The 14,339-nt window shown below is 48.4% G+C and overlaps 1 protein-coding gene across 4 annotated transcripts in view; it reads right to left on the bottom strand.

Moving 5' to 3' along the window:
• Window positions 1-14,339, bottom strand: part of SLC39A11 (solute carrier family 39 member 11) — a 431,705-nt gene that overhangs the window by 69,652 nt on the left and 347,714 nt on the right. The window lies entirely within an intron of this gene.

Genomic DNA, 14,339 nt, shown 5'->3' with positions numbered 1-14,339 from the left:
TCCATTATGTGTTGATTTTGCAAATAGAAACTAGAAGTTTTTGAGTCCCAGAGTTCATTTGAATTTGACTGTTTTAATCCTTTTTATTAATTAAAAAATGCTTGCCATTTTTTAATTAATAAAACCAAAAAAAAGGTTCATCCCCATCACTACGTCACATAAGATTGCACGAGGCTGCCAGTAACAGAAAATCCACAGAACAGTAGCTTCAACCAAGGGTCAGCAGACTATAGCCCAGGGGCCACATCCAGCCCACTGCCTGTTTCTGTATGGCCTGCAAGCTAAAAATGATTTTTTTTAATTTATTTATTTAATTTATTTATTTTTGGCTGCACTGGGTCTTCATTGCTCTGCACGGGCTTTCTCTAGTTGCGGCGAGCGGGGGATACTCTTCGTTGCGGTGCGCAGGCTTCTCATCGCGGTGGCTTCTCTTGTTGCGTAGCACGGGCTCTAGGCGCGTGGGCTCAGCAGTTGTGGCATGCAGGCTCAGTAGTTGTGGTGCACAGGCTTAGCTGCTCCGCGGCACGTGGGATCTTCCCGGGCCAGGGATGGAACCCGTGTCCCCTGCATTGGCAGGCAGATTCTTAACCACTGCGCCCCCAGGGAAGTTGTAAGAATGATTTTTACATTTTTAAATAGTCAAAAAAAAATCAAGGAAAGAATATTTCATGACACATGAAAATTATATGAATTTCAAAATTTACTGCCCATAAATAAAGTTTTCTTGGCACTCAGCCATGGTTGTTTGTTGATGAACTGTCTGTGACTATTTTGTTTGACTCTCTATGTCAGCAGAGAGTAATGAGAGACCAAATGGTCTGAAAACCTAAAAATATTTACTATGTGGCCCTTTAAAGAAAGAGTTTGATGACCCCGGACCTAAACACACAGGGTTTTATTAGCTCGTGCAACGAGAAGTCCAAGGTTGATATGGTGGTCCAATGACATCATCACAGACATTGACGATCCATCCTCAAATGGCAGGGACTCTTACAGTCTGCTCTGAGATGGTGTGACCACAGTGTAGCTTGAAGCTTGGGGATGGACAGATGATCTTCCAAGCCCTGTCCAGTAGGAGTGAGCTTGCCAAGTTCACCAACGCCCTGATCAAATGTGGAAGAGCCGTGCTGGTCTGCATGTATCTGATAGAGAGGTAAGAAGGGCTATGAAAAAGAAAGAAGGGAGGGAGGGAGGAAAGGAAGGAACTGCCCCAGTGGCCTGGGATCAATGGCGTAGAAGCACAACGTTAAGACCCCTTTCTGACATCTATGGGGGAGTGCAACCCCAATCCAAAGAGGAAAGAGAATAACCAATATTGGTCAGAATCAAGACCAAGGGCTTGGGGCCCGGAGGAACTTCTGTTATGAAGAGGGAAGAGGTCAAAATCTACCGAGTGAGGGCTTCCCTGGTGGTGCAGTGGTTGGGAGTCCACCTGCCGATGCAGGGGACACGGGTTCGTGCCTCGGTCCGGGAAGATCCCACATGCCTCGGAGCGGCTGGGCCTGTGAGCCATGGCCGCTGAGCCTGTGCGTCCGGAGCCTGTGCTCCGCAGCGGGAGAGGCCACAACAATGAGAGGCCCGTGTACCGCAAAAAAAAAAAAGCTAGGCAGAGACTGACCAGGGGTTTCCTGACATCAGAGGGGCAAATCCCTCCGTTTGAGAAAACTTGCTTTTCTAAACCATAAGCAACAGCTGGTGGCTCTTTTGTTAAAGATTTTGCTCTAATTAGTCATTTTAATGTTAATGATAGTGCGGTCCTGAGGACAGGACTTAACATTAATTGGCAAACTAACCCTTTCTAGTTATTTAGCACGCAGCCAGCAGCACTTGGTTTACTAATGCTCACAACGGCTCATTAGGTTACCCAACTAATGCAGGAGAGAAAGGGCTCGCCCACAGTGACACAGCATCGAGGGGCAGAACCAGGCTTGACCCTCAGTCCCCACCCCCGGCCCCCCACCACCCCAGGTGGCTGACATAGGCTGTGGTTTTCTCCCAGGTGTGGGTGGCAAGAGCTGGCATCTGAATATCTCTATCCTAAAGAAGTTGCGCCTCTGCCCAGCCCTGTACCTTGGCCACACCCACAGCGGGTACCACGCCCCTCCCACCCCCACCCCCACCCCACCTCCCCACCCCCCCGCCAAACGCACACCACATGGTGCCTTAGGAGGTGGCCAACTCCGTCTCCCCCTGGATTTAGAGTAAAGGAGAGGAAGAAGACGTAATGGAGGAAGGGAATGTAATTGCTACCGTCTCTGAAGGTGGAGGGATTACCTGAGAGCGAAACTAATGCGAAACCAAGACAAACGACCCAGGCGGCAAGAACATAATATTAAGGGAATGAAGGCAGACACTGGAGATCAACAGATGGTAGAAGGAACCCGGGGGTGAAAGAGAGCAGAGGAAAAAATGCGACCGGCGTCCACACCCCCAGGTCTTCCAGCAAAAGTGCACATTAGGGAGGTAATTAGGACAAGAATCCAAAGTGGCTGCAATACTGTTAGGAAGCCGGATCTCTTTTCACAGCTACGGCCATTAACTCAGATGCAGACCGAAGGAAAACAAACTTCCAAACCTGGGGTTATAAGCCCCCTGGATGCAGGGTGAGGCAGAGTCCTAAGGGCAAACTTGAGAATAAGCTCTAAAGCTGATTCCTCCAACCGCACACCCCTGCTCCAATCTTCTCGGGGGTTGGAAGGTGGGTGTGGCTGCCTCTCTCCATCCCCCATCCCTCCTGAATCTCCGTCTGGGGCGCGGTGGGGATGGCGGCGCATGGGCTTTTTGTTGAGACGGGCCTGGGCTCAAATCCTGATATATTATTTAAGGTTCTTGTAAAAAGGAAAGAAGGATGATAATGCTCTGCTTACAGGATGGTGTGTACACAGCAGGGATTCTCACTACTGACATTTTGTTGTGAGAGGCTGGCCTGTACAGCCCAAGATGTTGAACAGCATCCCTGGCCTCTACCCACTAGATGCCAGTAACACCTCCTCCCCCCAACCGTCGCCTCCCATCAAGGGGTACTTTTCACAAAAATTTTCAATTATTCTAGAACGCTCTTGGAGTTTGCGTAGGTGGTCGGAAAGGGAACGGTTAAAAACTAGTGTCTTAGCCCATCCAGGCTGCTATAACAAAATACTGTAAACTGGCTTCTGGGTGGCTTAGAAACAACAGAAATTTATTTCTCACGGTTCTGGAGGCTAGAAGTCCAACATCAAGATGCTGACAGACTGGGTGTCTAGTGAGAAACTACTTCTTGGTTCTCAGATGGTGCTTTCTCTCTGTGTCCTGACATGCTGGAAGGGGCAAGCGAGCTTTCTCGGGCCTCTTTTTTAAGGACGCTAATCCCCTTCCTGAGGGCTCCGCCCTCATGACCTAAACGCTTCCCAAAGGCTTGACCTCCTCATACCATCGCTTTGGGGGTTAGAATTTCAACATACGAATTTGGGGGGCCAGATGCAAAACATTCAGACTATAGCAAATAGTATTTTGTTTTTTTCAATTGAGGGCTTAGAAGCCCTTAGTTTAAAGCACATGGGGTGGAGCTCACAGGTCTTCTGTAAGAGACTCTCCAGCCTCCAAAAACAGTGGCGCCTATGTGATCGCGGCCTTGCCTGACATTCATGGGCATCGGGTTCCATGGGCAGATGGGAAAGAACACCTGTGTGGGGTAGAGAGAAAGGGGGTTATCTTGGTTCAGCTGAAATCCCTGCTGGGGTGGAGACAGGGCAATCCGAGCTGCTGTGGGGACATCCTGCTTCCTCCTGCCTGGCTATGCTCCTCTGTGTGTGGGTCCAGCTGTCAGATGATCTCAGCAAGAGTGGGGCTTCTGCAATGGAACTCAGTGGTCTGACCAGGGCTGAAGCCTGTGGTGTCTCATTTCTCTTGTTCTGGGTAACAACAGCAACGCAGGAAATGAGCAGCGATGTTATGACTTTTTTCCCTATTTAACTGTTGCTTTTTATTTTTTGGAACTATAAAACAGCAATTTCCTATGATCCAACCTAATGAGTTCTGGAAATCTTTTTTTAATATTAAATTTAAGACAGCAGCTAACATCTCATGGGGGTTTAATAAATATTCAACACAGCCACCAAAAATGACAACAACAAACCTCAGAGCTGGAGAGATGGGGAATTCTCTGACAGTCCAGTGATTAGGACTCAGAGCTTTTGCTGCCGTGGTCCGGGTTCGATCCCTAGTCGGGGAACTAAGATCCCACAGGCCGTGCGGCCAAAAAAAAAAGGTGGAGAAATGATGCGAAACAGGATGGCTTGCTCGTTCCCTTCTCCACTGAGGACAGAACAAGAGAAAAACAAGTCAAATTGCAGCCAGAGGGATTTAGCCAAGGGAACAGGGGAGGGAAGAGGGTTTTGAAACATATGATTAGCTCGTTGAAGGGAGGTTGAGAATATCCCTCCCCTGGGTGGAGAATTGGTCTCTGAAGGTGGTGGCTACTCCTCAGTCAGGGATGGCTGTGATGGGGAGAGAAGGGTGAGGTGAGAAGAATGGAGGGGGTAGCCTCATAATGTCCCTTCTAGCCCTTTAACATTACGTGTGGGCCCAGTTCTAGGAGAAAGTCTGAACATCCACTTATTCGTTCCCAGGTCACTCACTGAAAATAGAGAAGGAACCATCTTAGCGTATCTGCTGCTGGACGGGACCATGGCGGCCATGGGGGTGGCCTCAGTAGCCTCCAAGGGTGCCGGGCGAGCTCAGCTTAGATTCCTCCTCTGCTCCTGCCCATCTGGGCACTGTCACTAAGCTGGGAGATGGGTACCAGGCCAGGTGAGGGGGCAGTGTCACATCACATGACAGTAGGGGTTCCCTGGCCATCAAGGGTCAACGTGTCTGGCTTACACACACCAATGGGGCAGTCCTGCTGCCTCATTCCCACTCTGATCCCATAGCTTGGCTGAGCCTTCTGGGGAGACTGGCCCCCAATATGCTCACCCCCCCACCTGGCCTGTCTTTGGCCACAGACTTCTAGCAGGAAGGAAACCCAGGAAGGTGGCAACTCTGATCATATTACACATTAATTAAACAAAATGTTGCTAGAGCCCAGCCAGGTATTGCCACAAAATTCCTATAGGGCCTTTCGAAAAGGCCCTCTAGAGAATGGAAGTTATCAACTTAGTGTTATTTTTTTGGAAAAAGTAGTTCGACGCACTCTTCTACCATGGATTGCGAACCCTGCTATTCATAGCGGATGAAGTTAAGTGTTGGGAAAGGTGAAAAATGGCGGTGTTCCAGAAGAGTTGAATTGAACTCCAATTCTTAGCAATATCAATAAAGTCACGTCTTGGAGTATATTAAGAGACGTCCATAGTTGAAGATACTCTAACGTGAGTCCCGCTCTAATTAAAATAACTTCCTAACTGATGTTTGCAAGTGTGTGGGTTTTGGGTGTTTTTTGGTTCTGTGCATATTCTACCGTCTGCAGTTAGGCTCCACTTAACACAACGATGGACCCAGAAAACCACGCTCCTCCAGTCACTCCAGCCAAAAGCTACTCCCATGGCTTCATTCCCACTTCAGAGTGTCACTGGAAGGAAGCTGTAGTGGGAATTAAGCCAGATACCCCTCCTTGCTGAAATGTCTGGAGCTGACAGCGAGCACGTGCACAAGCACAGCAGATAACCCATCCTGCCACCCGCTTCGTGCAAAGGATGCTCCACCCCACAAAGGACCGGGATGCCTGGGCAGGGCAAAGGCAGGTGAACCGGGGAGTCAGCTGTCCCCCAGCAGCATGCTGGTATCATCCACTCTGCGCCCCTCGAAAACCAACAGAATCAAACCGCGAATGATCCTACCCAGAGGATTTATCAGCCCTCAGGAAGTGGATGGCCACTGACCCCTGCTTCTTGTCCCCCGAAGAGGCGCTGCAGCCTGGGTCCGTCCCAGGTCAGGGGGAGCGGCCTTGCTGCAGGGAAGGGCAGCCCAGGGCCAGCTGCCTTGCAGTCACACCTACACTGCTGTCAGTGCACCTGGCTGCACTCTGCCCTGCAAGTGGCGTCCGGGGTGTAACTAACTCCTGGACACGCCTGGATGGGGGACACGTTTGGAGGCGCGGAGGGGTACTTAGCCATGGTTTTGTAATTCCTCTGGACTAGAGAGCCTCAAGAAATTGGGAGGAAAGGATCTGTGAAATCCCTTTGGAGGACTTTTCAACAAAATGAGACTTTGGTAGTTCCTTTAGGATGATAAGTAATCCCCATTATCATGCCCCATAGTTGACTCCCACCAAAGTATCTCCAGAAACCAGGCAAGGGAAAGATTTTGACGTCTCAGATCACTGCTATGTTTCGGTACATCGAAGGCAGATGGTGTAGCACAATGATGTAGCTAATGGGGGCAGTGGGGGGATGGGAGGGGTACTTGTTTTCTTACAGGGAAGTTAACTCAGGAGGAAATTAACGCTCAGCCCTGCACACCCCAGTTCTGGGACTGCCAGGTGCCAGGTGGGGGCCCCGTGGGCTCCTCAGGGTGGGCCCCACGTGGTCCGGATCAGGATGTGTGGACCTGTCCGCACAGCTATGGCTCCTCACGCACAGGATGCAAAGCTCAGAAGCTGTCATTGTCGTGGCTCTCCCCATCTTGTAGACAAAGCTGACCTACAGGAGGAGACAGTGTCGCGGGCATGCTGACAACAAGAAAACTGGCCCAGAGGTGTTCGTATCTGTGTTTCATCCATCCCTGAAGCCTGAAGCCCGGCTGCACCTCCATCCTTCCTTCGTGTGTCTGAGATGCACCCACATCCTTTACAACAGCCCGCTTTTCTCCTAAACCACTCTGAGTTCTCGCTTTGCAATCTGCAGCACAAGGACTCAACGATTCAGCCAAACTCTGTCCTAGGCTCTGTTCCAGGTTCATCATCTGACTTAAACCTGTCCAGACCTTACAAAATTGATACTATTTGTATTTTCCAGAAAAGGAAAGCGGTTCAGAGTGGTCAAGCAACATGCCCAAAGCCACACAGCTTGTAAGACGCTCAGCCCACATGTTCCTTCTGGTTCAGAGCACATCACACTGACTTCTGGTTTAACTGATCATTATGACTCCTTCCTGCTCAGGACCCAAAGGACGGGGCACTGAGTCAGTGTCAGCAAGAGGGTCCACTTGGGTGCCACCACTCCAAATATTCGTCAAATAGCCATTAGGTGTTGTGTAGGATACGAAACGTGTGAGACGTGGTTCCCATCTTTAAGGGAGTCACGATCTAGATATTCTTTTAGAGTAACAAAATTAGAAACGTATTTCTCTGCTCAAAACGTTTAGAAAGAGCGATCTGGAGAACAAAGTTGAAATATCAGAAAAGCTGGAGTCTGGGGACAGAAGGGAGGCGGGGGACGGGCTGGCAGAGATTGCCATATTCAGGCATAGGGTGAGAACCAGGTTCGAGTGGGCGGATCAGCCTCAGAGCGTTGCCAGGCACCGGCGAGCCTCGGTGAGTCCCCAGGCACGAGGGGAAATTGCAGGGATGGCTGAAGGGGTGCCGAGATGAAGTCTAGGAAACTGGCATAAATGCGTTAACTCAAAGAGGAGGTTTGCAAAGGGCACTGACTGGGCAGAAAAGGATGAATATGGTTTTTGATATGTTGAGTTCAAAGTAAAAAGACATTGAATGCAAATGTTCTAGGTGGCTCCAAACGTACAACAGGTTGGGAATGAGAGGTATGAATTCAGGGAGCCATCTGCAATTCTAGCTAACAAGTGTCGAGGCTCCGCCTGGGCTCTTTACTGAACCGTTTAATTTGGTCCTTTCAACAGCCCTATGAGACTGGTACCATTGTTCGTCCTGTCAGAGATGTGGAAGCTGGTCTCCACACCCCTGGGCTCTGCTCTCTCCGGGTTTCCTTTACTGCTTTCCAGGAAACCCTCATTAGTACTAGTACTCTCTCAAATGCTACTACTTCCATGAACTTGAAGGCCATTTTCCAGTTTTACTTTGTCAAAGACTTTAGGCACATAAAAAGGCCTCATTTCACACTCTTATTTGGAAACTAAAAGGTGGTTGTTTTCCATTACACTGCTTTTTAATCACGGCGATATCCTTACACATGGAAAAAAAATTCAAAATGCTCGAAAGAGTCTAAAGTAATAAATTTCCCTATCTCCACTTCCCCACCCCTAGTTCTACTCCCAAAAGGTAAAGTATTTTTTTTAACAATTCTGATTTTCAATTCTCTGATGGGTATCACTTTAAATGCCATGAATACGTTGGTTTCTTAATTTATCACAGTCTTGATTTAGATAGTCTGTTGACAGCATGACGGGTTCTTCCTTATCGACCTTACTCTGTTGAGTCTTCCTTATAAACGCTGAAGAATACAGAGCACATGCTTCCGACCTCTGCTTTCTTTCTGTCTTTATCAAAGTTAGAGCGTTTGATATTGTTCTGTAAATAACATTTCATTTATGATTTATTCTCAGGCCAATTCAAAAAAAATGCAGTCCAAAGATTGAATTTACAATATTGGTGCTAACGTATTATTCTTTATATAATCCGGCTGCTATGTGAAGGGAAGGAAAAACAATCCTGAGGCTTTACACTCTTCCCATTTGAAGAAGATGGTCCCAAGAGTCAAGGCCTGGTGGATTCCTTCTTGATTCTTTTTGGCATTCTTTCCATCTTCTAGGTCTTTTTTTTTTTTTTTTTTGAAAGGAGAAATAGATAAATTTACTTTTTTTTTTTGAATTTTTGAATTTTATTTATTTTTTATACAACAGGTTCTTATTAGTTATCTATTTTATACATATTAGTGTATATATGTCAATCCCAATCTCCCAATTCATCCCACCACCCCACCTTCTAGTTCTTAATTAGATACCATCTTCCTTCCTTCCTTCCTTTCCTTCCTTCATTTCCCAATTGTTACTTTTAACAATTAAATACATATAACATTTACGATCTTAACCATTTTTAAGTGTATGGCTCGGTGGCGTTAAATACACTCACATTGCTGTACAACCATCACCGCCATCCATCTCCAGAATTCCTTTCACCCTGCAAGGCTGAAACTCTGTCCCCATTAAACTCTAACTCCCCCATACCCCTCCCCCAGCCTCTGTCAACCACCGATCTACTTTCCATCTCTGTGGATCTGACACCTCCAGGTCCCCCCTACGAGTGGACTCACACAGTATTTGTGATGCCACCTTTCCTATGTGTCCTGTTTCCCCTTTCTTGGGTTCCTTCTTCATTTTGTTAGAGGACCTCCTTGAGCTCATAAGAGATGAGTGGGTGATAAACTTCTGAGTCCTTGCTTTTTTTTTTTTTTTTTTTTTTTTTTTTTTTTTGCGGTACGCGGGCCTCTCACTGTTGCGGCCTCTCCCGTTGCAGAGCACAGGCTCCGGACGCGCAGGCTCAGCAGCCATGGCTCACGGGCCCAGCCGCTCCGCGGCATGTGGGATCCTCCCGGACCGGGGCCCGAACCTGCGTCCCCTGCATCGGCAGGCGGACTCTCAACCACTGCGCCACCAGGGAAGCCCTGAGTCCTTGCATTTGTAAAAATAATTTTGATTTTGCTCTGTGACTTAATAGCTTGACCTGATGGAAAATTCTAGGTCCCGGATGACCTCTGCTCAATACCGAGGTCATTATCCCATTATCTTCTCGGACCCAGTGTTGCTGCTGAGAAGTCTGATGCTCATTTGATTCTTGGTTCCTTGCAGTTAAGCTAATTTTTCTCTCTGGGAGCTCTTAAATGTTTTCATCCTTGTTTTCTGGAGTTTTGAAATCTCACCAAGATCCATCTGTGGGAGAGGTCTTTGTTCATTCCTACTTCTCAGCACCAGGTGGCGCCTTTGAATCTGCAAGCTTGTGTTTTCCTGCCCTTTAAGACAAATTTCCCTGCATGCTTCTACTCCCATTTTACAGGCTTGCCTTTCTGTCTGTGAACTGGAGGCTTGTTTTCTGCTTAACCTTCCAGATGACCAGTTTGGCCTTTCATCCGGCATATTCTTATCAGTCTACCCAATTAACTTCAAAAAAATTCTTTAACAATTACAGTATTAATTTTGAGGAAGACTTTCTTATTCTCTGACTGTTCCATTTGCATTATAGTCAGTTCTTACTTTATGGGTATAATGATATCCTCTTGAACTGGATGAACATACGACTTAGAATTTTTACAGTCTTTTCTTTGGTCTCTTGGGTTATCTGTTTTCTCCAGGGTAGGCTGTCTTATTCACTTTCGTCCTTCTTTCCTATTCTCTGGGTTTTTCTCCTACGTCTGGTGGTCCTGAGCTCTGGGAGTGCATTCATAGATGCAGAACAAGGTTGATCAAGGAGCTAGAAAGGGCTTCCTCTGTGGCTGGCTGTACAGTCTGTCTCCTCAGGAGGCAAATAAACAATTTCATTTCACGAGGTTATTGCTTCAACCTGGCATTTGAGGCAGAGAGGATGAGAGAGGAACAAGGAGGAGAAGACAAAAGTGCAGGAATAATAAAGTTAAGTGTCATCGATTTTTAGATTACAACCTACTACAGTGTTAAAAATGATTTAATGACATGTCCTCCACATAGCTACTTCCTAAGCAAAAACATCAGGTGCGATGGGCAGCAGCCGGGGTGACATCTGCCAGGAACGTGATATAGGAGGCGCAGAGCATCTCTTGGGAACAGGTCTGTTCACACACACACACACACACACAAAATTCACACACGTGTAGACGGAAATAGACTGAGAAGACGGCCTAAGTACATGGGAACAAAAGTCTGACTCAGTTGTTTTAAATGTTAGAACACTGGAGCACGCTTTCACAAGCCTGCCTTATTATATATACACAACACCTTGATGGTTTGTCATACAGAAACTCAGATCTGGTCTCTCTGATCAGGGACAGCAAGCTTAGGACCACACACACACACACACACACACACACACACACACACACACGGACCCTGAGGGAGGAGAAAGAACCAGCCCTGGGGACTGGTTTCAAATACCTGCTGGGGTCATGGTTGAAAAACAAGAAAGGTCTCTGAATTTGTCTGGAAATAAGTTACAGGAAACCTTTGCAAGTAAAGTGTTAATAAAGAGATGGATGAAAGGCAGATTGCAAAGGATGAAAGAGGAGCAGGAAATAAAGAAGTGGGGGCAGTGGGGTAAAAGAGGGAAGCAGATGGGCGAAGAAGCTAGAAGGAAAGTTAGGACCAAACCCACCAGGGTGAAGAAGCGATAGTACTGGCAGACATAGGGGACACTGTCGTGCACCCAGTGGGGGTCAGCGTTCTAAAAAGAAGGCTGAGGTTTAAAAGTGCTTCACTCATTAAACCCAAAAGCTTTCACACAGCAAAGGAAACCATCCACAAAATGAAAAGACAACCTACTGAATGGGAGAAAATGTTTGCAAATGATATGACTGACAAGGGGTCGATATCCAAACTACATCAACGGCTCACACAACTCAACACCCAAGAAACAAACACGACTGAAACACGGGCAGAAGACCTGAAGAGACATTTTCCAAGGAAGACGAACAGAAAGCCAACAGGCACGTGAAAAGATGCTCTACATCGCTGATCATCAGATTAGCAAAGCCTGACCTTCAACAGGGGCCCAGGAGGCCGTGGAGATGCCGTTCCCCCAAAGCAGTGGTGTTTACCGCCTTGACCTCATTTCCTTAGACCCACTGCAGGCCTCCCCCCATCCCTGCTCAGACACAACCCTCCTCTACAACTACAGACAGACAACCAGAACGCCCGAAAAGTTCCAGCCTCCCCGGTATCTGTTCCTTATTATTTCCTATTCATTATTGCTTGCTGCAGCTCTTCTGACTTTTAGGGCCCACCTAGACTGCTGCCTGTTTGGGATGAGGAAACAGGCTTTGACCTCCAGCAGACAAGGGTTTGGTCCTTCTAGAGGTTCTCTCCCTGGACTGTGGTTTTCAGGCGGCTGCTGCGGGGTGGAGGGGGGGACAGTCATAGCCGCATCTCCAGGGAGAGGACGTACCTGTGGAAAGGCTTTCCATGTGACTTAAATTCTCATCCGTGAACCCTCCAGTCTCCTCCCCATCTTCTTCCCTTCCTACGAAAGGAAAACCAAGGTCCTAGATCAGTGTTTTCCGAGCGGAGCTGCACAGGGTACCAGTAACAACGGAAGAGGGTTTTTTTTTGGTTTTTTTTTTGTTTTGGAATTTTATTTATTTTTGTATACAGCAGGTTCCTATTAGTTATCCATTTTCTACATGTTAGTGTATACATGTCAATCCCAATCTCCTAATTCATCCCACTACCACCCCCACCATCCCCCACCCCCGCCACCATCTGATAAAACCGCCTTTTTAATTTTTGCTTCCCCCCCCCCCCGCCCCGCCCCCGGCCCGGAACTATAAAACAGCAATCTCATATGGTCCAACCTAATGAGTTCTGGAAACCCTATATTCAGAATCCACATGAACACTTTAAAGGCTCGAAGAATTCCCCACAGTGAAGAAACCTGTACAGTTTTGTTTTCCAAATGTATCTGACAACAGAACCCTTTTATTAGATAACACCTGTGAACATCTTTGCAGAACCTGTGTTTTGTGGGACTTGTTTTTCGGGAAACACTGCCTGGGAGAATTCAAAATAATTAAGAGCTTTCTAAGCTGGTCTCAAGCCCGTCTCCCCCATCACATCACTGTATTTGAATAAAAGGAAATTCACTCTTCCGTGTGTCTTACTCATTTATCCAACTCACAGGACTTATGGAGTGTTCACTCCATCCATACCAGGCATCTGCTTAGAATTGTGGATGCACTGAAACACGAGTGTTCCAGCCAAGGAAGCAGCCCTCTAAGCAGGAATAACCAGCTTGGCTTGGAGGAGTCAGTGAGGACTGCATGGAAGAAGCGATTTTTGAATCGAGGTTTTGTGGAATTTTCCAGAAAAGAAAGCTGGTGGTCAGTGCCCAGTGCGGTGAGGCAGCCCCAGCTCACCTGGCCACACCCAGTTCTGCTCTCAAAGCCTGTGTTCCAGGAGCCCAGATCACCTTGTTAGGGGAACCACGGACTGAAACCAGCCGCCCCAGCCAGGCACGACAGTAACCACTTGCATGAGTTCTCTTACAACAGGACGTCCTGGTAAGGAACTCGGAACTAACAAGCTACCACCAACCGGAAGAATTCGGGAAAGGTCAAAAGGGGAGAGGAGACGCCAGCCCGTATGTCCTACCAACCTCCCAGAATCCTTCCCGCTGGAATCCACCTCGGCTGAGCGACGCACGTGCCACCAGGAAGGACCCTGCGTCAGAGTGATTGGCCAGAGCCAACCCGGAAACTAACACCATCACCATAAAACCCGAGACTGCGAGCCACGTGGCAGAGCAGTTCTCCCGGCTTCCCTTACCCCGCTGGCTCTCCACCCGGGCGCCCCTTCCCATTAAAGTCTCTTGCTTTGTCCGCACGTGTGTCTGTCTCCTCGGACAATTCATTTTCCAGTGTTAGACAAGAGCCCGCTCTCGGGCCCTGGAAGGGGTCCCCCTTCCTGAAACAACCTGGTAAACGTTATTATTCGTCAGCTGTTTCCACTGCCTTGTTATCCCCCATCTCCCTTGATAATGGTTTACTCCATTTCTTTTGGATCCAATGCTTCGCCATATGTTCATATGTCCCTCCCAAAGGGAGGCCCGGGGCCACTAACCACTGGCCTCTTTCCCAAGACCCTTCCCCCTCTGACTCCTTGTCTGTCTCTGAGCCTCGTCACACATCTGGCCAAGGATGTCCCAGGTGGCTGAGTGAGGGGCCATCATGATGGCTGACCTTTTCAGGGGGTGGGAGACGGAAAGTGGGGTCTCAGAAACTGTAGCTCACAGAAAGGGGAGAGTGCAGGGGGAGCCGTGTGCTGCGCTGTCCCCCTTGGTTTGCAAGCCCTGGGCCTTCACAGTAGCAAAGCAGTGGTGAAACGAAGGTAAAGCTCTTCTGCACTTGCCCGGGGCAAAGGGCATTTCTACAGTTTAGAATGATGTCCACGCCATTCCCACCCCCCCCCCGCCCCAAGTTTCCCTTGATTCATCCGTAACGGTAACTGAAGTGGACCCCTGGCGTGGAACTGTGCATTGGTTCCAGGCACTGGGGTCGTTAGCAGGGACAGCAGACTTTCTCTTACACTTGCAGCCCTTGGGATGCCCCCAGTGCCCCATGCTTTCCCCTAAGGTAGCCCCAGGGTCTGTCTCATGAACAAGAAGAGCCTAAGTGGCCTCACCGGTGAGACAGCGCATGGACCACTGGGTCCGGACAGAGTGATGGGGACGCAGACGTAAGCCGGCCTGTCGCCCGACTCGTGTTCCCGGGTCAGGAGTTTGGGTCTGTGGAATCAGGTCAGGAGGAAGAGTGAATAAAGGCAGGTGCGGGAGA

This window comes from Monodon monoceros, unplaced genomic scaffold, assembly GCF_005190385.1.
Source record: "Monodon monoceros isolate NGI ecotype Baffin Bay Population unplaced genomic scaffold, NGI_Narwhal_1 Super_Scaffold_9, whole genome shotgun sequence".
NCBI classification, from domain to species: Eukaryota; Metazoa; Chordata; class Mammalia; order Artiodactyla; family Monodontidae; genus Monodon; species Monodon monoceros.
This window is presented reverse-complemented; position numbering and strand designations above follow the sequence as displayed.